Source organism: Pleurodeles waltl, chromosome 4_1, assembly GCF_031143425.1.
Source record: "Pleurodeles waltl isolate 20211129_DDA chromosome 4_1, aPleWal1.hap1.20221129, whole genome shotgun sequence".
NCBI lineage: Eukaryota > Metazoa > Chordata > Amphibia > Caudata > Salamandridae > Pleurodeles > Pleurodeles waltl.
In genome coordinates, this window is record NC_090442.1 from 173,809,125 (window position 1) to 173,832,914 (window position 23,790).

Genomic DNA, 23,790 nt, shown 5'->3' on the forward strand with positions numbered 1-23,790 from the left:
CACTTTTAGCTAGTCATATAACATTAAAAAGGTGCAACCTTCTCAATCCTGCCACTTTATTGCCAATTACTGAAAAAACTGAAGATTCTTATGATGACAAACATGACTGCATTCTCCGGACAGAGGATGAAACAAAAGGGAGAGTGGACTTACAGGACACTCCACTGAAAGACCCTGATGGCATATTATACATAGATGGCTCATGCATCAAGCTACCCGATGGCACTACCTCTGCAGCCTATGCAGTTACAACAGCTACCACTGTAGTTGAAACAGCTAGAATACCACATAACTCTGCTCAGGCTGCAGAATTAATAGCTCTAACACGAGCCTGTGAGTTAAGTAAAGGACTTAATGTGAATGTTTACACGGACAGCCAGTATGCATTTGGCGTAGCACACAATTTTGGTCGCTTGTGGGCAGAACGAGGATTCCTCACCTCACATGGGACACGTATTCAACATGGGACCCTTATAACTAACTTACTTTCTGCCCTGGCATTGTCCAAAACAATGGTTATCATGAAGTGTAGTGCACACAAAAAGGTGACAGATGAAACTGGACGGGGCAACGCCCTAGCCGATCAGACAGCAAAAGATACAGCGTATGCAAAGACAGGACATATGTATGTGGTAGATAGTAATGAGAAGGTTTGTCCCCATGAAATATTTGGGAACACGGTAGAGAGTGTCAGGAAGATACAGGAGGAGGCAACTGAACAGGAGAGAAAGGAATGGGAAGAAGGGAAGGCCAAGTTAGATGAAAATACGCTGTGCTGGACAGATTTGTCACAGAGGGAAAGATGGATGCTACCCGATTCATTAGTTCTGCCAGTAGTGACTATGGCCCATGGTCCTGCACACGTTAGTGCGAAAAGCATCTGTAATTTGCTTGATCTGGTTTGGTCTAATAAAAATATCAGAAGAGTAGCTGACCAACTGGTTCAATCCTGCATGATTTGTTTACAACATAACATAGGAAAGGGTGCCTCAGTCCCCGCTGGGCATTTTTCACCACCAACGTATCCCTTTGAAGTACTACAAATGGATAATATTGAGATGGAAAGGTGTAACAACTTGAAATATATCCTAGTTGTGGTCTGTATGTTTAGTAAGTGGGTAGAAGCTTACCCTACTAAAGATAATACTGCCCTTACTACCGCAAAGGTACATCTGAAGGAGTTCTTCCCACGGTTTGGGGTCCCAAGGTGTGTCTGGTCAGAAAATGGGAGTCATTTTGTAGGGCAGGTGATGAAAAGGGTGTGTGAAGGGTTGGGCCTCCGTCAGAAGTTTCATGCAGCTAACCACCCCCAGTCAGCAGGACTAGTTGAAAAAATATAATGGCACACTTAAATTGAAGATGTCAAAGACATGCGCAGAATGTGGTATACGGTGGCCGGACGCGTTGCCCCTGGCTTTAATGTCTGTCAGGATGACGCCTCACTCTAGATCAGGGTTGTCACCCCATGAGATAGTGATGGGAAGGCCAGCAAATGTCTGGGGGGTCCCTCGACCTCACAAGTACTCAGAACTAGAACATCCTGTTTTGATGGACTATTTAAATGAACTCACTAATTCTTTGCGCTCTATTCACCAACAGGTGCGTGAAGCACTCCCATCTGTATCCACTGGTCCAGTTCACAAGATACTACCTGGCGACTGGGTTCTCACAAAGAATGTCCAGCGGAAAAAGAGTCTCGAACCTCAATGGAAAGGTCCGCAACAGGTCCTTCTTGCTACTCGAACAGCAGTTAAAGTCGAGGGAGCTAAGAATTGGATACATGCATTCCACTGTAAGAAAGTACCCCTACTCGTACCCTCTGATGAAATAAAAAGTGGTGACCACCCAACGACTGAGGACCATTTCAGCAACACTACGCGGAGTGATAAAAAACAGAACAACAGTGTGCTGCAGGAGGTTCCCTCAGATTTAGGTCACACTGAACAATTGTTTATTGACCATACCATACCATACCACAGTCCACAAGATACGATTTCGGCCCACGAAAATAAGAAAATGAACAATGAACCGATTGCTTGTCCCCTGTGCTAAGTCTGACGATAGCTGCAGGGCCATGATTTTGTCTGTCGGGGCGGACCAGAGTGTGTCAATAGGACTGCTGGTATCACCCCACAGTGAAGCAACCACCAGTCACGGGCAGCACTTAGGTCGGACTGAAGAGAAATGGGTGTTATACAAGAAGACAAGAGGAAAAAGAAGAAAATAAGTAATTTAAAAAGACTATTAGGCCCACGTATCGCTTGTCTCACCATAACAATACTATTTTTGGTACTTCTGTCCTGCATTGGGTGGGTAATACATGATTCTGATTCAGAGGTCTCACCAACTATGCCACTGTTTCAGAACACAGCCATGTTTCCTTACCACCCCATGAGGAAGGACGACTTAAGGAATTTGAAAACAATACCTTCATATCTATGTTACATCAACATCAGCTGGCTATAAATAGAACAAATTGTTGGATATGTGGCTTGCTACTGAGTTCCGTGCAAAGAAGGTTGCCATATATTTCATTCCCTTTTTCTTTTGATGGCTCCTGCAGCGCCTGGTATGAACTATCAGCCATTTGGGCTACCTCAATGGATGTTACTAATTCCGGACTATTGGTCACCCACCTATACCGGTTATGCTGGCCCACTGGAACGAGAGTTTATGGAACAAAAGAAGAAAAGTCAGAATATGCTGACCGACGAAATAGGTCTACTGACATATATTTTTTATCCTTTAATACCACACCCCGGATTGGCTGAAGATTTTTTGTAACACGGGTCAAGGCTCCACTTTGTTTTCAGAAAAGTGGTAATAAAAGTGTAGGTGCCAGTAACTGTAATGCTACAGTAATATTGAATGGAACTAATTGGCCTACCATGATACCATCACGAAACTCGTATTTTGTTTGTGGTAATAATGCCTACACCTCCTTGGTACCCACCTGGACCGGCACGTGTTACATTACTTGGTAAATACCACCAACTTACACAGCTGGCCCTAAACACCACAGGACTCGGAGAGGGGTAATATCTGCAGAAGATACCTCAGCACAAGAAGCATTGGACTACTTTAAAGGAGTCCTTCCATTTCGGGCCCTATGATGAACAGTAGGGATATCAGACATCTCACACGAGTCGTGGAAGCAACAATAAATGAAACAGCAGGAGCTCTGAGTAACATCAATGCAGAGCTCGCTGCTGACCGCCTTGTTACTCTTCAAAACAGAATGGTTCTTGACATCATCTTGGAGGACCGTGGTGCAGTTTGTACTTTGATCGGATCGAGCTGCTGCGTTTATATACCAGACAATGCCCCTTCAGTGTATAAAGCTATTCAAAGGTTGCATATGATAGCTTCCACAATACACCAAGACGAAGGAACATGGTCCTTAACCGACTGGTTTTGGGGTTTGATTTCCCAATGGGGATGGAAGATACTAATATTCCTTTTTGTGCTCGCTGCTGTATTCCTCACCTGTTGTCTTTGTGTACAGTGCCTACCTGCTTTGTGCGGTTGCTGTATGGCATCCCTTGCCCCCTGGCCTGTTCGCCCTCCTCAACACACAGCTATGCTGTCCCTTGAGCAGGAGATAAAAGACCTTATGTCCATTAACATAGACACTGAATGACGTTCAAACTTGCCTCACAATGGCAAAAGGAGGGATTGAGAAAATGTACATAAACTTAATCATACACCATAGCTGCTACGCATCTGTTTATCTTCATCAATGTTGCCATGTGCTCGACAAACCTCCTGAACTTTGATGATTGACCTTGTGTTCACAGCCTTGGGCTGCAATCTGCTTATCGCTGTAATTTACTTGTTCTAACCGTAGTTCCGAGAATGTTTGTGCTTAATCAGTAACTGCCAGAACAGGTTCGTACAGGTCATTGCCACCTCCTGCCAGCTGCATCTGTACCTTCTCCCACCACATGTGTATCCCTGAAATATTCTGAAGGCCGCAGAGGACCTTGAATATGCTAGGGGTGGAGTTGTCCTCTGACTAAGCAGTTTTGTGTGTATATAAGGTTGGGTGCCCCAGAGTGAAGGGGCAGCCTCCGTAGGATAGTCACTTGACTGTCCTGGGACGCTGTATTAGCTCGAGCTATAATCCATGTAATAAACTTCTCTTTATTCCTCCAGTTGGTGACTCCGCTTGATTTGTGTACTCTCTGCTAAACGGACCCTGAGGACTAAGGTGTCCCTCCACCGCTGGGAAGAAGACCCCGGGTGGGGATTCTATCTTTCCTGGTTCCTCAGCTAATGCAGCAATGCTGGGCATTCCTGGGCATATTTTTGCTTTGACAAGGGCCCAGGCCAAAAAGCAAAAAGGACAGTGAAACTTGGATCCTGGAACAATGGACCAAGTGCTCCCTAAAACTAGGGGTAGCAAGGGTAAACCCCTACCCACTATCCCTCCCTCTACAGATGATTCTCCTTCTGAGGAAGAAGAATTTCCTCCCTGTGCAGAACCTTCACCAGATGAGCTGGCAGCAGACACTGCTGAGCTTTTAGGTGGACGGGGGCCTGGCAGGGAAGAGCTGAGTGTGGCACAGCAATCCTGTCCCATATTAGAGGGTCTCAGACAGCAAGCTGTCAAGCAACAAAATGGGGATGTCAGTGACTCACATAGAGTTTACTGGGAGGACAACATCTTGTACACAAAGGCAAGGGACCCAAAAACCTGGAGCAGCCAGGAGATTGGTCATTCCCCTGCAGTACAGAGAGTTCCTCCTAACTCTGGCACATGACATTCCTTTGGCTGGGCATTTGGGCAAAGGCTTGTCCCCCTGTTTCACTGGCCTTGGATGTCAGAGGACACAAAAGATTTTTGTAAGTCTTGCGTGACCTGCCAAGCTAGTGGCAAGACTGGTGGCACACCAAAGGCTCCCCTTATTCCACTACCTGTGGTTGGGGTTCCCTTTGAAAGGGTAGGGGTTGACATAGTTGGCCCCCTTGACCCTCCTACTGCTTCAGGCAATAGGTTTATCTTGGTGGTAGTGGACCATGCCACAAGATATCCTGAAGCAATTCCTCTAAGGACCACTACAGCACCTGCAGTGGCAAAAGCCCACCTGAGAATATTTTCCAGGGTGAGTTTCCAAAAAGAGGTTGTATCAGACAGGGGTAGCAACTTTATGTCTGCATACTTGAAGGCTATGTGGAAGGAATGTGGTGTAACCTACAAATTCACCACACCTTATCATCCACAGACTAATGGACTGGTAGAGAGGTTTAATAAAACTCTCAAAGGAATGATAATGGGACTCCCTGAAAAACTCAGGAGGAGATGGGATGTCCTGTTACCTTGCCTCCTTTTTGCTTATAGGGAGGTACCCCAGAAAGGAGTGGGCTTCAGCCCCTTTGAACTCCTATTTGGGCACCCTGTAAGAGGTCCACTAACACTTGTGAAGGAGGGTTGGGAAAAACCTTTAAAACCTCTGAAACAGGATATAGTGGACTATGTACTTAGCCTAACATCCAGAGTGGTGGAGTACATGAAAAAGGCCAGTAAAAACCTTCAGGCCAGCCAGGAGCTCCAGAAGCAATGGCATGACCAGAAGGCTGTTCTGATTCAGTACCAACCAGGACAGAAGGTGTGGGTATTGGAGCCTGTGGCCCCAAGAGCACTCCAAGACAAATGGAGTGGGCCCCATCTCATTGTTGAAAAGAAGGGCAAGGTCACCTACTTGGTTGACCTGGGCACTGCCAGGAGTCCCCTTAGGGTGATTCATGTCAACCGCCTAAAACCCTACTATGACAGGGCTGATCTCACCCTGCTCATGACAACTGATGAAGGACAGGAAGAAGAGAGTGACCCTCTCCCTGATCTCTTCTCTTCCACTGAAGATGAAGCTTTAGTGGAAGGTGTAGTTTTGGCAGACTGTCTTACTACTGAACAGAAAGACAACTGCATAAATCTCATTGGACAGTTTTCTGAACTCTTTTCAACTGTGCCAGGCACTGCATCTTGATGTGAACACACAATTGATACTGGAGACAGCTTGCCTGTCAAAAGTACAATCTATAGGCAGCCTGACCATGTCAGGGACTGCATAAAGCAAGAAGTCCAGAAAATGCTTGATCTAGGAGTGGTTGAACATTAGGAAAGTCCATGGTCCTCTCCTGTGGTGCTTGTACCAAAGCCTCACTCAAAAGATGGAAAAAGGGAGATGATGTTTTGTGTAGATTACAGAGGTCTCAGCCAGGTAACAAAAACTGATGCTCACCCTATACCCAGGGCAGATGAGCTCATAGATACACTGGCATCTGCCAAGTATCTAAGCACCTTTGATTTGACAGCAGGGTATTGGCAGATCAAATTGGCAGAGGATGCTAAAGCAAAAACTGCATTTTCAACTATAGGAGGGCACTACCAATTTACAGTGATGTCCTTTGGTTTGAAAAATGCACCTGCCACTTTTCAGAGGTTAGTGAATACAGTCCTGCAAGGGTTGGAGGCTTTTAGTGCAGCATATGTAGACGATATAGATGTCTTTAGCTCCACCTGGGATGATCACCTGGTCCACCTGTGGAAAGTTTTGGAGGCCCTGAAAAAGGCAGGCCTCACTATAAAGGCCTCAAAGTGCCAGGTAGGGCAGGGAAAGGTGGTTTATCTGGGACACCTGGTAGGTGGAGAACAGATTGCACCACTTCAGGGGAAAATCCAGACAATCATGGATTGGGTTCCCCCTACAACTCAGAGCCAGGGGAGTGTCTTCCTAGGCCTCACTGGGTATTACAGGAGATTCATTAAAACCTATGGCTCCATTGCAGCCCCACTTAATGATCTCACTAGCAAGAAGATGCCTAAAAAGGTATTGTGGACAGCTAGCTGTCAGAAAGCTTTTGAGGAGGTCAAACAGGCCATATGCACTGCACCTGTCCTAAAAAGCCCATGTTACTCCAAGAAATTCATTGTTCAAACTGATGCATCTGAATTAGGGGTAGGGGCAGTCTTATCACAACTTAATTCTGAGGGCCAGGATCAACCTGTTGCTTTTATCAGCAGGAGGTTGACCCCTAGAGAAAAGCGTTGGTCTGCCATAGAGAGGGAGGCCTTTGCTGTGGTCTGGGCACTGAAGAAGTTGAGGCCATACATGTTTGGCACTTTCTTCATTGTTCAGACAGACCACAAACCTCTACTTTGGCTAAAACAAATGAAAGGTGAAAATCCTAAATTGTTGAGGTGGTCCATATCTCTACAGGGGATGGAATATACAGTGGAACATAGACCTGGGAGTACCCACTCCAATGTAGATGGACTCTCCAGATATTTCCACTTAGACAATGAAGACTCATCAGGTCATGGCTAGTCTTATTGTCCTTCGTTTGGGGGGGTTGTGTAGGAAAGTACCATTTTGCCTGGCATGTTACCCCCATATTTCACTGTATATATGTTGTTTGAGTCTATGTGGCACTGGGACCCTGCCAGGCAGGGCCCCAGTGCTCATAAGTATGTGCCCTGTAAGTGTTCCCTGTGTGATGACTAACTGTCTCACTGAGGCTCTGCTAATCAGAACCTCAGTGGTTATGCTCTCTCTGCTTTCCAAATTGTCACTAACAGGCTAGTGACCAATTTCACCAATTCACATTGGCATACTGGTACACCAATATAATTCCCTATTATATGGTACTGAGGTACCCAGGGTATTGGGGTTCCAGGAGATCCCTATGGGCTGCAGCATTTCTTTTGCCACCCATAGGGAGCTCTGACAATTCTTACACAGGCCTGCCACTGCAGCCTGAGTGAAATAACGTCCACGACTCACAAAGTCCGGGGACACCATTACACACGTGCACTATACATAGGTTACTACCTATGTATAGCGTCACAATGGTAACTCCGAACATGGCCATACCGAACGCAAGAGCTCACCAGAGTTCCTCTGCATATCCCTCTTCACTTTCTGCCAAAGGATCGACCGCTGACTGCTCAGGACGCCTGCAAAACCGCAACACAGTAGCCAGACGACTACTAGCAACCTTGTATCGCTTCATCCTGCCGGCTTTCTCAACTGTTTCCATGTGGTGCATGCTCTGGGGGTAGCCTGCCTCCTTCTTGCACCAGGAGCTCTGAAGAAATCTCCCGTGGGTCGACGGAATCTTCCCCATGCAACCGCAGGCAACAATAGACTGCATCACCGGTCCTCTGGGTCCCCTCTCAGCACGACGAGCGTGGTCCCTGGAACTCAGCAACTCTGTCCAAGTGACTCCCACAGTCCAGTGACTCTTCAGTCCATGTTTGGTGGAGGTAAGTCCTTGCTTACCCACGCTGGACTGCATTGCTAGGTACCGTGTTATTTGTAGCTGCTCCAGCTCCTGTGAACTCTTCCAGGATTTCCTTCGTGCACGGCCAAGCCTGGGTCCCTGACACTCTAACCTGCAGTGCACAACCTTATGAGTTGTCCTCCGGCATCGTGGGACTCCCTTTTGTGACTTTGCGTGGACTTCGCGTGGACTCCGGTTCACTCCTCTTCTAAGTGCCTGTTCCGGTACTTCTGCAGGTGGTGCCAGCTTCTGTGAGAGATACCTGACTTGCTGGGTGCCCCCCTGTCTCCTCATCCAAGTGGGTACATCCTGGTCCCTCCTGGGCCACAGCAGCATCCAAAAACCCTAACCGCGACCCTTGCAGCTAGCAAGGCTTGTTTGCGGTCTTTCTGCGTATGAACACCTCTGCAAGCTTCTTCATGACGTGGGATATCCATCATCCAAAGGGGAAGTTCCTAGTCCTCTTCGTTCTTACAAAACACCAAGCTTCTTCCATCCGGTGGCAGCTTCCTTGCACCCTCAGCTGGCATTTCCTGGGCTCCTGCCCACTCTCGACACTGTCGCGCCTCTTGGACTTGGTCCCCTTGTCTTACAGGTACTCAGGTCCGGAAATCCACTGTTGTTGCATTGCTGGTGTTGGTTTTCCTTGCAGAATCCCCCTATCACGACTTCTGTGCTCTCAGGGGGTTGTAGGTGCACTTTACACCTACCTCACAGGGTCTTGAGGTGGGCTATTTTTCTAACCCTCACTGTTTTCTTACAGTCCCAGCGACCTTCTACAAGCTCACATAGGTTTGGGGTCCATTCATGGTTCGCATTCCACTTTTGGAGTATATGGTTTGTGTTGCCCCTATACCTATGGGCTCCTATTGCAATCTACTGTAACTTTACATTGCTTGCATTTCTTCCTTTTGCTATTGCTGCATAATTTTGGTATTGTGTACATATATCTTGTATATATTTCTCATCCTTATACTGAGGGTACTCACTGAGATACTTTTGGCATATTGTCATAAAAATAAAGTAGCTTTATTTTTATTATATTTGTGTATTGTGTTTTCTCATGACATTGTGCATATGACACCAGTGGTATAGTAGGAGCTTTACATGTCTCCTAGTTCAGCCTAAGCTGCTTTGCCATAGCTACCTTCTATCAGTCTTAGCTGCTAGAAACACCTCTTCTACACTAATAAGGGAGAACTGGACCTGGCACAAGGTGTAAGTACCTCTGGTACCCACTACAAGCCGGCCAGCCTCCTACAACCGGTAGTTGGTTCCTTTCGGGCCTGGGGGCTGCAGGTGCAGCGCTTCTTCCAGGCGTCGGGTTCTTTGTTACCGGGCAGTCGCGGTCTGAGGGAGCCTCTGGATTCTCTCTGCAGGCGTCGCTGTGTGGGTGCAGGGAGTTCATCTCAAGGTGTCCACATCGTGGGAGTCACCTCTGGGTCCTCGCTGCAGTGTTGGTTTCTCTGGACACGAACCGGGGGCGTCGGTGCAGGATGTTGGGGACTCACGCTTCCAGAGTAAGGCTGGAGTCCGTTTAAAGATGGTTTCTTCTTGGATGTTCATACAGAGCCACTGTCCTCGGGAGTTTCTTGGTCCTTTGGGCTGCAGGGCAGTCCTCTGAGTTGGCAGAGGTCACTGGTCCGGTTGGATGCATCACTGTTGCAGGTTCTTTGAATCTGGAGACAGGCCGGTAGGGCTGGGGCCAAGTCAGTTGTCGTCTCCGTCGTCTCTGCGGGGATTTCTGGTCAGCAGTCCTTCTTCTTGTTCAGGTCATCAGGAAATCTGTTTTCCTGGGTTCAGGGTCGCCCCTAAATACTAAATATAGGGGTGTGTTTAGGGCTGGAGGGCAGTAGCCAATGGCTACTATCCCTGAGGGTAGCCACACACTCCTTCTGCTTTCTCCCTTTGGGGAGGTAGGGCACATCCCTAAACCTATTGGGGGAAATCCTCCAAAGCAAGATAGAGAGGGGCATATTTATACTCTGTTTGCACCGAATTAGTGTCATTTTTTTTTACTCTAATTCGGTGCAAAACTAACTCCATATTTATACTTTGGTGCTAGACCCCTCTAGCACCAAATTTATGGAGTTAAAGTCATTTTTTGAAAGTGGAGATCTACTTTGCCTTAATGAGATGCAAGGTAGGTGTTCCCGTGCAAAAAATGACTCTATGTCCTTAACGCCATATTTAGGGGCATATTTATACTCTGCGGCATATTTATACTCTGTTTGCACCGAATTAGTGTCATTTTTTTTTACTCTAATTCGGTGCAAAACTAACTCCATAGTTATACTTTGGTGCTAGACCCATCTAGCACCAAGGCCCTGATTTAAACTTTTTTTGCACCGCATTAACGTCATTTTATTACACAAAAGTGGCGCAAACTTACAACATATTGGCCCTTATTCATACTTTTTGCTGCAAAACTGCACTAACTCAGTTTTGCACCAAAAAGTGTAGCACCGGCTTGCACCATTTCTGTGCACCAGCCGGGCACCATATTTATGGAATGGTGCAAGCCGGTGCAAAGGGTAGGCTAGAGTTTTAAAAAATGACTTTAGTCGGGTGGGGCTGGAAGTATAGAAGAAGAGGGTTTAGCACCAAAAAATGGCTTTAGGCAGGTTAGAGTAAAAAAAAATGACTCTAACCAGATTAGCGTAATTTTATGGTGCTAAACCTACCATGCCACATGACTCCTGCATTAGAAAAGGCAGGAGTCATGCCCACCACCCCAGTGACCAGCACAGAGGACAGGGGTCCCCTGGGCATGGCCATTGCACCCGGTGCCATGTATGGGGGTCCATTTCAGGGCCCCCTATGGCACTTTCAAAAATAAAATGCATTTACCTGTACTTACCTGGGATGGGGTCCCCCATCCTCGCAGTCCCTCTAGTGTGGGTGGGGGTGCCCCTAGGGCCTAGGGAGGGCACCTCTGGGCTTATTCCATGGTGTTCCACCATGGAAATAGGGCCACAGGTCCCCTAACACCTGCCCTGACCCAGGTCTTAAAAAATGGGGCAAACCAAGCTTTGCCCCATTTTTTGACCCCTCCTCCCTCCCTTGCACCATTTTTACATGGGAGTATAAATATGGTGTTAAGGCCATAGAGTCATTTTTTTGCATGGGAACGCCTACCTTGTATCTCATTAAGGCAAGGTAGGTTTCCACTTCCCAAAAATGACTTTAACTCCATAAATTTGGTGCTAGACGGGTCTAGCACCAAAGTATAAATATGGAGTTAGTTTTGCACTGAATTAGAGTAAAAGAAAAACGATGCTAATTCAGTGGAAACAGAGTATAAATATGCCCCTTAGTGTAAAAAAATGATGCTAATCTGGTCAGAATAATTTATTTTGACTCAAAACTGCCTAACGTCATTTTTTTTAAGGTAGCCTACCCTTTGCACCGGCTGGCACCATTCCATAAATATGGTGCCCAGCTGGTGCTAAAAAATGGTGCAAGCCGGTGCAAAACGTTTTGGGGCAAAACTGCCTTTGTGCAGTTTTGCACCAAAAAGTATAAATAAGGCCCAAAATTTCTAAAGGCAGGGGTCTCCTCAGCTCAGGACACCTTAGGGGCTGTCCTCACTGGTGAGTGACTCCTCCTTGTTTTTCTCATTATCCTTTCCTGCCTTGCCGCCAAAGGTGGGGGCAGTGGCCGGAGGGGCGGGCCTCTCCACTAGCTGGGATGCCCTTGGGTGCTGTAAAAAACAGGCATGAGCCTTTGAGGCTCACCGCCAGGTGTTACAGTTCCTGAAGGAGGAGGTGAGGAGGTGAGAAGCACCTCCACCTAGTACAGGCTTTGTTCCTGGCCACAGAGTGACAAAGGAACTCACCCCATGTGGCCAGAAACTTGTCTGGTGGTGGCAGGCTGGCAGAAACTGGTCAACCTAGCACTTGGAGTCAGACTGGTATTCAGGGGACATCTCTAAGATGCCCTCTGGGTGTATTTTACAATAAATCCCACACTGGCATCAGTGTGCATTTATTGTGCTGAGAAGTTTGACACCAAACTTCCCAGATTTCAGTGTAGCCATTATGGAACTGTGGAGTTTGTGTTTGATAGACTCCCAGACCACATACTCTTTATGGCTACCCTGCACTTGCAATGTCTAAAGTTTTGCTTAGACACTGTAGGGGCATAGTGCTCATGCACATATGCCCTCACCTGTAGTATAGTGCACCCTGCCTTAGGGTTGTAAGGCCTGCTAGAGGGGTGACTTACCTATGCCACAGTCAGTGTAAGGTGGGCATGACACTCTGAGAGGAGTGCCATGTCGACTTAGTCATTTTCCCCCCACCAGCACACACAAGCTGTGAGGCAGTGTGCATGTGCTGAGTGAGGGGCCCCTAGGGTGGTATAAGACATGCTGCAGCCTTTAGAGACCTTCCCTGGCAACAGGGCCCTTTGTACCAGGGGTTCCAGTTACGAGGGACTTATCTGTGTGTCAGGGCTGTGCCAATTGTGTGAACAAACGTACAGTTTAGGGAAAGAACACTGGTGCTGGGGCCTGGTTAGCAGGGTCCCAGCACACTTCAATCATAACTGGCATCAACAAAAGGCAATAAGTCAGGGGGTAAACATGCCAAGGAAGGCGTTTCCTTAAACTGGAGAGTTTGGGGAAGAAGTTGTTTTCTTCCAACAGTCTAGCGCTGCGGTCCGTGAACACCGCATGCCTTTTGGGCCGCTATTCCCATACCCTTTAGGATACGGTCGCGCAAGTGCTTCCTAGTGTTACGGAGGAGGCCCGGACTATCCTTTCCCAAGCCGTAACAGATGGGGGGGATGCAGCAAATTTCATAATTCATTGTGGACTGGATACGACCGACTCTCTGGGCAGATCGGTTGCATTGACGGTGGCATTGAGACGCCACACCTGGCTGAGAACATCTGGCTTTTCAGGGGATGTCCAGCAAACCTTGATGGACATGCCCTTTGATGGCACATGTCTCTTCGGAGACAAGGCGGACTCGGCGCTCGAGCGCTTTAAGGATTCCCGAGCCACGGCCCAGTCCCTTGGCCTCACACCCGTTTCTAGACCCCAGCATTCTGCCTTTCACCCCTTTTGTGGCTACATAAGGGGCACCCAACTGCATCCTTTCCCCCTGGCCATTGAACCGGGCATGCTGTACAGCACCTGCGAGGCCGCAGACGCGGTATCCCACGCCCTCGGGGATCAGGGAGCCAGAGGGAAGCCCAGTCCACCCCACCCCCTCCTCAGCCTCCAAACCTTCCTAGCCCGCGGGTACACCAGGAACCAGTTGGCAGCAGGATTCGCCATCACCTGCCCCAATGGCAATCCATTACCTCAGACATGTGGGTCCTCCAAATTGTCTGATGGGGCTACTCCCTCCCCTTCGAGACACCTCCTCCAGCCATGCCACCTTTGTAGGAAAGTACCATCTTGCCTGGCATGTTACCCCCATTTTTCACTGTATATATGTTGTTTTAGTTGTATGTGTTACTGGGACCCTGGTAACCCAGGGCCCCAGTGCTCATAAGTGTGCCTGAATGTGTTACCTGTGTAGTGACTAACTGTCTCACTGAGGCTCTGCTAATCAGAACCTCAGTGGTTATGCTCTCTCATTTCTTTCCAAATTGTCACTGACAGGCTAGTGACCATTTTTACCAATTTACATTGGCTTACTGGAACACCCTTATAATTCCCTAGTATATGGTACTGAGGTACCCAGGGTATTGGGGTTCCAGGAGATCCCTATGGGCTGCAGCATTTCTTTTGCCACCCATAGGGAGCTCATACAATTCTTACACAGGCCTGCCACTGCAGCCTGAGTGAAATAACGTCCACGTTATTTCACAGCCATTTTACACTGCACTTAAGTAACTTATAAGTCACCTATATGTCTAACCTTTACCTGGTAAAGGTTAGGTGCAAAGTTACTTAGTGTGAGGGCACCCTGGCACTAGCCAAGGTGCCCCCACATTGTTCAGAGCCAATTCACTGAACTTTGTGAGTGCGGGGACACCATTACACGTGTGCACTACATATAGGTCACTACCTATATGTAGCTTCACCATGGTAACTCCGAATATGGCCATGTAACATGTCTATGATCATGGAATTGCCCCCTCTATGCCATCCTGGCATTGTTGGTACAATTCCATGATCCCAGTGGTCTGTAGCACAGACCCTGGTACTGCCAGACTGCCCTTCCTGGGGTTTCACTGCAGCTGCTGCTGCTGCCAACCCCTCAGACAGGCAGCTGCCCTCCTGGGGTCCAGCCAGGCCTGGCCCAGGATGTCAGAACAAAGAACTTCCTCTGAGAGAGGGTGTGACACCCTCTCCCTTTGGAAAATGGTGTGAAGGCAGGGGAGGAGTAGCCTCCCCCAGCCTCTGGAAATGCTTTGTTGGGCACAGATGTGCCCAATTCTGCATAAGCCAGTCTACACCGGTTCAGGGACCCCTTAGCCCCTGCTCTGGCGCGAAACTGGACAAAGGAAAGGGGAGTGACCACTCCCCTGACCTGCACCTCCCCTGGGAGGTGTCCAGAGCTCCTCCAGTGTGCTCCAGACCTCTGCCATCTTGGAAACAGAGGTGCTGCTGGCACACTGGACTGCTCTGAGTTGCCAGTGCCACCAGGTGACATCAGAGACTCCTTGTGATAGGCTCCTTCAGGTGTTAGTAGCCTTTCCTCTCTCCTAGGTAGCCAAACCCTCTTTTCTGGCTATTTAGGGTCTCTGTCTCTGGGGAAACTTTAGATAACGAATGCATGAGCTCAGCCGAGTTCCTCTGCATCTCCCTCTTCACCTTCTGATAAGGAATCGACCGCTGACCGCGCTGGAAGCCTGCAAACCTGCAACATAGTAGCAAAGACGACTACTGCAACTCTGTAACGCTGATCCTGCCACCTTCTCGACTGTTTTCCTGCTTGTGCATGCTGTGGGGGTAGTCTGCCTCCTCTCTGCACCAGAAGCTCCGAAGAAATCTCCCGTGGGTCGACGGAATCTTCCCCCTGCAACCGCAGGCACCAAAAAGCTGCATTACCGGTCCCTTGGGTCTCCTCTCAGCACGACGAGCGAGGTCCCTCGAATCCAGCGACGCTGTCCAAGTGAACCCCACAGTCCAGTGACTCTTCAGCCCAAGTTTGGTGGAGGTAAGTCCTTGCCTCACCTCGCTGGGCTGCATTGCTGGGAACCGCGACTTTGCAAGCTACTCCGGCCCCTGTGCACTTCCGGTGGAAATCCTTCGTGCACAGCCAAGCCTGGGTCCACGGCACTCTAACCTGCATTGCACGACTTTCTAAGTTGGTCTCCGGCGACGTGGGACTCCTTTGTGCAACTTCGGCGAGCACCGTTTCACGCATCCTCGTAGTGCCTGTTTCTGGCACTTCTCCGGGTGCCACCTGCCTTAGTGAGGGCTCTTTGTCTTGCTCGACGTCCCCTCTCTCTGCAGGTCCAATTTGCGACCTCCTGGTCCCTCCTGGGCCCCAGCAGCGTCCAAAAACGACAAACGCACGATTTGCGTGTAGCAAGGCTTGTTGGCGTCCATCCGGCGGGAAAACACTTTTGCACGACTCTCCAAGGCGTGTGGGATCCAACCTCCAAAGGGGAAGTCTCTAGCCCTTGTCGTTCCTAAAGTATTCACAGTTCTTCAGCCTAGTAAGAGCTTCTTTGCACCAACCGCTGGCATTTCTTGGGCATCTGCCCATCTCCGAGTTGCTTGTGACTTTTGGACTTGGTCCCCTTGTTCCACAGGTACCCTCAGTCAGGAATCCATCGTTGTTGCATTGCTGATTTGTGTTTTCCTTGCATTTTCCCTCTAACACGACTATTTTGTCCTTAGGGGAACTTTAGTGCACTTTGCACTCACTTTTCAGGGTCTTGGGGAGGGTTATTTTTCTAACTCTCACTATTTTCTAATAGTCCCAGCGACCCTCTACAAGGTCACATAGGTTTGGGGTCCATTCGTGGTTCACATTCCACTTCTGGAGTATATGGTTTGTGTTGCCCCTATCCCTATGTTTCCCCATTGCATCCTATTGTAACTATACATTGTTTGCACTGTTTTCTAAGACTATACTGCATATTTTTGCTATTGTGTATATATATCTTGTGTATATTTCCTATCCTCTCACTGAGGGTACACTCTAAGATACTTTGGCATATTGTCATAAAAATAAAGTACCTTTATTTTTAGTATAACTGTGTATTGTGTTTTCTTATGATATTGTGCATATGACACTAAGTGGTACTGTAGTAGCTTCACACGTCTCCTAGTTCAGCCTAAGCTGCTCTGCTAAGCTACCATTATCTATCAGCCTAAGCTGCTAGACACCCTATACACTAATAAGGGATAACTGGGCCTGGTGCAAGGTGCAAGTACCCCTTGGTACTCACTACAAGCCAGTCCAGCCTCCTACATTGGTTGTGCAGTGGTGGGATAAGTGCTTGAGACTACTTACCACTCTTGTCATTGTACTTTTCATAGGAGAAAAATATACAAAACAAGGACAGTGTATATACACATAGCCAAAAAGTTTTGCATTTCCTCTTTTCACTCTTTTCTAAGTGCTGAAAAGTACTTCTAAACTTTCAAAAAGTTCTTAAAAGTTTAAAAAGTTTTTTCTGTCTTTCCAAAAAGTTCTGAAAACTTTTTTCTCTTTTCCTATCACTTTAACTCTCTCAAAAAAAATGTCTGGCACAGGAAAAAATGTTGAACTGTCCAAACTTGCATATGATCACCTTAGCTGGAAAGGAGCAAGGAGTCTCTGCATAGAGAGAGGTTTGAGTGTAGGGAAGAATCCTTCCTTAGAACTGTTAATTAATATGCTTAGAGTACAGGATAAGGCCATAAGTGCCCAATCTGTAGAAAAAGTAGCTAATGGTTCTCAATCTGATCCAGGGACTCCCCCAGGAAAAGGTTCAGGAAAGAAACTTCTCAGCCTGCCCATTACTAGACAGTCTAGCATAGTTGGTACAGAGGTTGAATCACACCATACTGATGATGTGCTCTCACATTATGCTGGTAGCCAAGCTGTTAGGGTGCCCTCTGTAAGGGACAGGTCTCCTTCTGTTCATTCCCATCATACCTCTGTATCTAGAAATGTCCCTCCCACCCACCCTGATGACAGATTGTTAGAAAGGGAGCTCAATAGATTGAGAGTGGAACAAACCAGACTGAAGCTCAAGAAGCAACAGCTGGATTTGGATAGACAGTCTTTAGAAATAGAGAGGGAAAGACAGAAGTTGGGTTTAGATACCCATGGTGGCAGCAGCAGTATTCCCCATAGTCATCCTGCAAAAGAGCATGATTCCAGGAATCTGCACAAGATAGTTCCCCCTTATAAGGAGGGGGATGACATTAACAAGTGGTTTGCTGCACTTGAGAGGGCCTGTGCTGTACAGGATGTCCCTCAAAAGCAGTGGGCTGCTATCCTATGGCTATCATTTAGTGGAAAAGGTAGGGATAGGCTCCTTACAGTGAAAGAAAATGATGCCAATAATTTCCAAGTTCTTAAGAATGCACTCCTGGATGGTTATGGCTTAACCACTGAACAGTACAGGATAAAGTTCAGAGAGACCAAAAAGGAGTCTTCACAAGACTGGGTTGATTTCATTGACCAGGCAGTGAAGGCCTTGGAGGGGTGGTTACATGGCAGTAAAGTTACTGATTATGACAGCCTGTATAACTTAATCCTGAGAGAGCATATTCTTAATAATTGTGTGTCTGATTTGTTGCACCAGTACTTGGTGGACTCTGATCTGACCTCTCCCCAAGAATTGGGAAAGAAGGCAGACAAATGGGTCAGAACAAGAGTGAACAGAAAAGTTCATACAGGGGGTGACAAAGATGGCAACAAAAAGAAGGATGGTAAGTCTTCAGACAAGGGTGGGGACAAATCTAAAAATGAGTCTTCATCAGGCCCACAAAAACACTCTGGTGGGGGTGGTGGGCCCAAATCCTCCTTTAATCAGAACAAGGAAAAGAAACCATGGTGCTATTTATGTAAAATAAAAGGCCATTGGACAACAGATCCCAGTTGTCCAAAGAAAGGCACCACAGCTCCTACCACTACAACCCCTACTGCTACACCTAGTGTCCCTACTAATAGCAGTGGTGGTGGGAGCAAACCTACTAATAGCCAATCCAAGGGAGTAGCTGGGCTCACTTTTGGTAATTTAGTTGGGGTTGGTCTGATTAGGGAGACCACAGAGGCTACGTTAGTCTCTGAAGGGGCTATTGATTTAGCCAGTTTGGTTGCTTGCCCCCATAACTTGGAGAAGTACAAGCAACTAACCCTAATAAATGGTGTTGAGGTCCAGGCCTACAGGGACACAGGTGCCAGTGTCACAATGGTGATTGAGAAACTGGTGCACCCTGAACAACACATACTTGGACACCAGTACCAAGTAACCGATGCTCACAACATAACACAAAGCCACCCCATGGCTGTTGTAAATCTCAACTGGGGGGGGGGTAACTGGTCCAAAGAAAGTTGTGGTAGCTTCAGATTTACCTGTAGACTGTCTATTAGGGAATGATTTGGAGACATCAGCTTGGTCAGATGTGGAGTTGGAGGCCCATGCAGCAATGCTGGGCATCCCAGGGCATATTTTTGCTTTGACAAGGGCTCAGGCCAAAAAGCAAAAAGGACAGGGAAGCTTGGATCCTGGAACAATGGACCAAGTGCTCCCTAAAGCTAGGGCTAGTAGAAGCAAACCACTTCCTACTATCCCTCCCTCTACAGTGGATTCTACTTCTGAGGAAGAAGAATTCCCTCCCTGTGCAGAACCTACACCAGAGGAGCTGGAAGCAGACACTGCTGAGCTTTTGGGTGAAGGGGGGCCTGCCAGAGAGGAGCTGAGTGTGGCACAGCAAACCTGTCCCACATTAGAGGGTCTCAGACAGCAAGCTGTCAAACAGGCTAATGGGGATGTCAGTGACTCTCACAGAGTTTACTGGGAGGACAACCTCTTGTACACTGAGCATAGGGATCCTAAACCTGGAGCTGCCAGGAGATTAGAGATTCCTCAGGAGTACAGAAAGTTCCTCCTAACACTGGCACATGACATTCCCTTAGCTGGGCACCTGGGTCAAATGAAAACTTGGGACAGATTGGTACCATTGTTTCATTGGCCTAGGATGTCTGAGGACACAAAGGAATTTTGTAAGTCCTGTGAAACCTGTCAAGCCAGTGGCAAGACAGGTGGCACTCCAAAGGCACCCCTTATCCCACTGCCTGTGGTTGGGGTTCCCTTTGAAAGGGTAGGGGTTGACATAGTTGGCCCCCTTGACCCTCCTACTGCTTCAGGCAATAGGTTTATCTTGGTGGTAGTGGACCATGCCACAAGATATCCTGAAGCTATTCCTTTAAGGACCACTACAGCTCCTGCAGTGGCAAAGGCCCTCCTGGGAATATTTTCCAGGGTGGGCTTCCCAAAGGAAGTAGTATCAGACAGAGGAAGCAATTTCATGTCTGCATACTTAAAGGCCATGTGGAAGGAGTGTGGTGTAACTTACAAGTTCACAACACCCTATCATCCACAAACAAATGGACTGGTTGAGAGATTTAATAAAACTCTCAAAGGCATGATTATGGGACTCCCTGAAAAACTCCGCAGGAGATGGGATATCCTTCTACCATGCCTCCTTTTTGCCTACAGGGAGGTACCCCAGAAAGGAGTGGGCTTCAGCCCCTTTGAACTTCTTTTTGGACACCCTGTTAGGGGTCCACTCACACTTGTAAAGGAGGGTTGGGAACAACCTTTAAAAGCTCCTAAGCAGGATATTGTGGATTATGTACTTGGCCTCAGATCAAGGATGGCTGAGTACATGAAAAAGGCCAGTAAAAACCTTCAGGCCAGCCAAGAGCTCCAGAAGCAATGGCATGATCAGAAGGCTGTTTTGGTTCAGTACCAACCAGGGCAGAAAGTGTGGGTCTTGGAGCCTGTGGCCCCAAGAGCACTCCAAGATAAATGGAGTGGACCCCACACAATTGTTGAAAAGAAGGGTGAAGTCACCTACTTGGTTGACTTAGGCACTGCCAGGAGTCCCCTTAGGGTGCTCCATGTCAACCGCCTGAAACCCTACTATGACAGGGCTGATCTCACCCTGCTCATGGCAACAGATGAGGGACAGGAAGAAGACAGTGATCCTCTACCTGATCTCTTCTCTTCCACAGAACAAGATGCTCTTGTGGAAGGTGTAGTTTTGGCTGATTGTCTTACTGCTGAGCAGAAAGATAATTGCATAAATCTCCTAGGACAATTTTCAGAACTCTTCTCCATTGTGCCAGGCACCACTTCTTGGTGTGAGCACACTATAGATACTGGAGACAGTTTACCTGTCAAAAGTAAGATCTATAGGCAGCCTGACCATGTCAGGGACTGCATAAAGCAAGAAGTTCAGAAAATGTTGGAACTAGGAGTGGTTGAGCACTCTGACAGTCCATGGGCTTCTCCTGTGGTACTGGTACCAAAACCCAATTCTAAAGATGGAAAGAAAGAAATGAGGTTTTGTGTAGACTATAGAGGTCTCAACTTGGTAACCAAAACTGATGCTCACCCTATACCCAGGGCAGATGAGCTCATAGATACACTGGCATCTGCCAAGTATCTAAGCACTTTTGATTTGACTGCAGGGTATTGGCAGATCAAATTGTCAGAAGATGCTAAACCTAAGACTGCATTTTCTACCATTGGAGGACATTACCAGTTTACTGTAATGCCTTTTGGTTTGAAAAATGCACCTGCCACTTTTCAGAGGTTGGTGAACACAGTCCTGCAAGGGCTGGAAGCTTTCAGTGCAGCATATTTGGATGATATAGCTGTCTTTAGCTCCAGCTGGGATGATCACCTGGTCCACCTATGGAAAGTTTCGGAGGCCCTGCAAAAGGCAGGCCTCACTATCAAGGCTTCAAAGTGCCAGATAGGGCAGGGTAAGGTGGTTTATCTGGGACACTTTGTTGGTGGGGAACAGATTGCACCACTTCAGGGGAAAATCCAAACTATTATTGATTGGGTTCCCCCTACCACTCAGACTCAGGTGAGAGCCTTCCTAGGCCTCACTGGGTATTACAGGAGGTTCATTAAGAACTATGGCTCCATTGCAGCCCCTCTTAATGACCTCACATCCAAGAAAATGCCTAAAAAGGTATTATGGACAGCAAGCTGTCAGAAAGCTTTTGAGGAGCTGAAGCAGGCCATGTGCTCTGCACCTGTCCTGAAAAGCCCTTGTTACTCTAAAAAATTCTATGTCCAAACTGATGCATCTGAATTAGGAGTAGGGGCAGTCCTATCACAAATTAATTCTGAGGGCCAGGATCAACCTGTTGCTTTTATTAGTAGGAGGTTGACCCCTAGAGAAAAGCGTTGGTCTGCCATTGAGAGGGAGGCCTTTGCTGTGGTCTGGGCTCTGAAGAAGTTGAGGCCATACCTGTTTGGCACTCACTTCATTGTTCAGACAGACCACAAACCTCTACTTTGGCTAAAACAAATGAAAGGTGAAAATCCTAAATTGTTGAGGTGGTCCATATCCCTACAGGGAATGGACTATACAGTGGAACATAGACCTGGGAGTAGCCACTCCAATGCAGATGGACTCTCCAGATATTTCCACTTAGACAATGAAGACTCATCAGGTAATGGCTAGTCTTATTGTCCTTCGTTTGGGGGGGGGGGTTGTGTAGGAAAGTACCATCTTGCCTGGCATGTTACCCCCATTTTTCACTGTATATATGTTGTTTTAGTTGTATGTGTCACTGGGACCCTGGTAACCCAGGGCCCCAGTGCTCATAAGTGTGCCTGAATGTGTTACCTGTGTAGTGACTAACTGTCTCTCTGAGGCTCTGCTAATCAGAACCTCAGTGGTTATGCTCTCTCATTTCTTTCCAAATTGTCACTGACAGGCTAGTGACCATTTTTACCAATTTACATTGGCTTACTGGAACACCCTTATAATTCCCTAGTATATGGTACTGAGGTACCCAGGGTATTGGGGTTCCAGGAGATCCCTATGGGCTGCAGCATTTCTTTTGCCACCCATAGGGAGCTCATACAATTCTTACACAGGCATGCCACTGCAGCCTGAGTGAAATAACGTCCACGTTATTTCACAGCCATTTTACACTGCATTTAAGTAACTTATAAGTCACCTACATGTCTAACCTTTACCTGGTAAAGGTTAGGTGCAAAGTTACTTAGTGTGAGGGCACAATGGCACTAGCCAAGGTGCCCCCACATTGTTCAGAGCCAATTCACTGAACTTTGTGAGTGCGGGGACACCATTACACGCGTGCACTACATATAGGTCACTACCTATATGTAGCTTCACCATGGTAACTCCGAATATGGCCATGTAACATGTCTATGATCATGGAATTGCCCCCTCTATGCCATCCTGGCATTGTTGGTACAATTCCATGATCCCAGTGGTCTGTAGCACAGACCCTGGTACTGCCAGACTGCCCTTCCTGGGGTTTCACTGCAGCTGCTGCTGCTGCCAACCCCTCAGACAGGCAGCTGCCCTCCTGGGGTCCAGCCAGGCCTGGCCCAGGATGGCAGAACAAAGAACTTCCTCTGAGAGAGGGTGTGACACCCTCTCCCTTTGGAAAATGATGTGAAGGCAGGGGAGGAGTAGCCTCCCCCAGCCTCTGGAAATGCTTTGTTGGGCACAGATGTGCCCAATTCTGCATAAGCCAGTCTACACCGGTTCAGGGACCCCTTAGCCCCTGCTCTGGCGCGAAACTGGACAAAGGAAAGGGGAGTGACCACTCCCCTGACCTGCACCTCCCCTGGGAGGTGTCCAGAGCTCCTCCAGTGTGCTCCAGACCTCTGCCATCTTGGAAACAGAGGTGCTGCTGGCACACTGGACTGCTCTGAGTGGCCAGTGCCACCAGGTTACGTCAGAGACTCCTTGTGATAGGCTCCTTCAGGTGTTAGTAGCCTTTCCTCTCTCCTAGGTAGCCAAACCCTCTTTTCTGGCTATTTAGGGTCTCTGTCTCTGGGGAAACTTTAGATAACGAATGCATGAGCTCAGCCGAGTTCCTCTGCATCTCCCTCTTCACCTTCTGATAAGGAATCGACCGCTGACCGCGCTGGAAGCCTGCAAACCTGCAACATAGTAGCAAAGACGACTACTGCAACTCTGTAACGCTGATCCTGCCGCCTTCTCGACTGTTTTCCTGCTTGTGCATGCTGTGGGGGTAGTCTGCCTCCTCTCTGCACCAGAAGCTCCGAAGAAATCTCCCGTGGGTCGACGGAATCTTCCCCCTGCAACCGCAGGCACCAAAAAGCTGCATTACCAGTCCCTTGGGTCTCCTCTCAGCACGACGAGCGAGGTCCCTCGAATCCAGCGACGCTGTCCAAGTGACCCCCACAGTCCAGTGACTCTTCAGCCCAAGTTTGGTGGAGGTAAGTCCTTGCCTCACCTCGCTGGGCTGCATTGCTGGGAACTGCGACTTTGCAAGCTACTCCGGCCCCTGTGCACTTCCGGTGGAAATCCTTCGTGCACAGCCAAGCCTGGTTCCACTGCACTCTAACCTG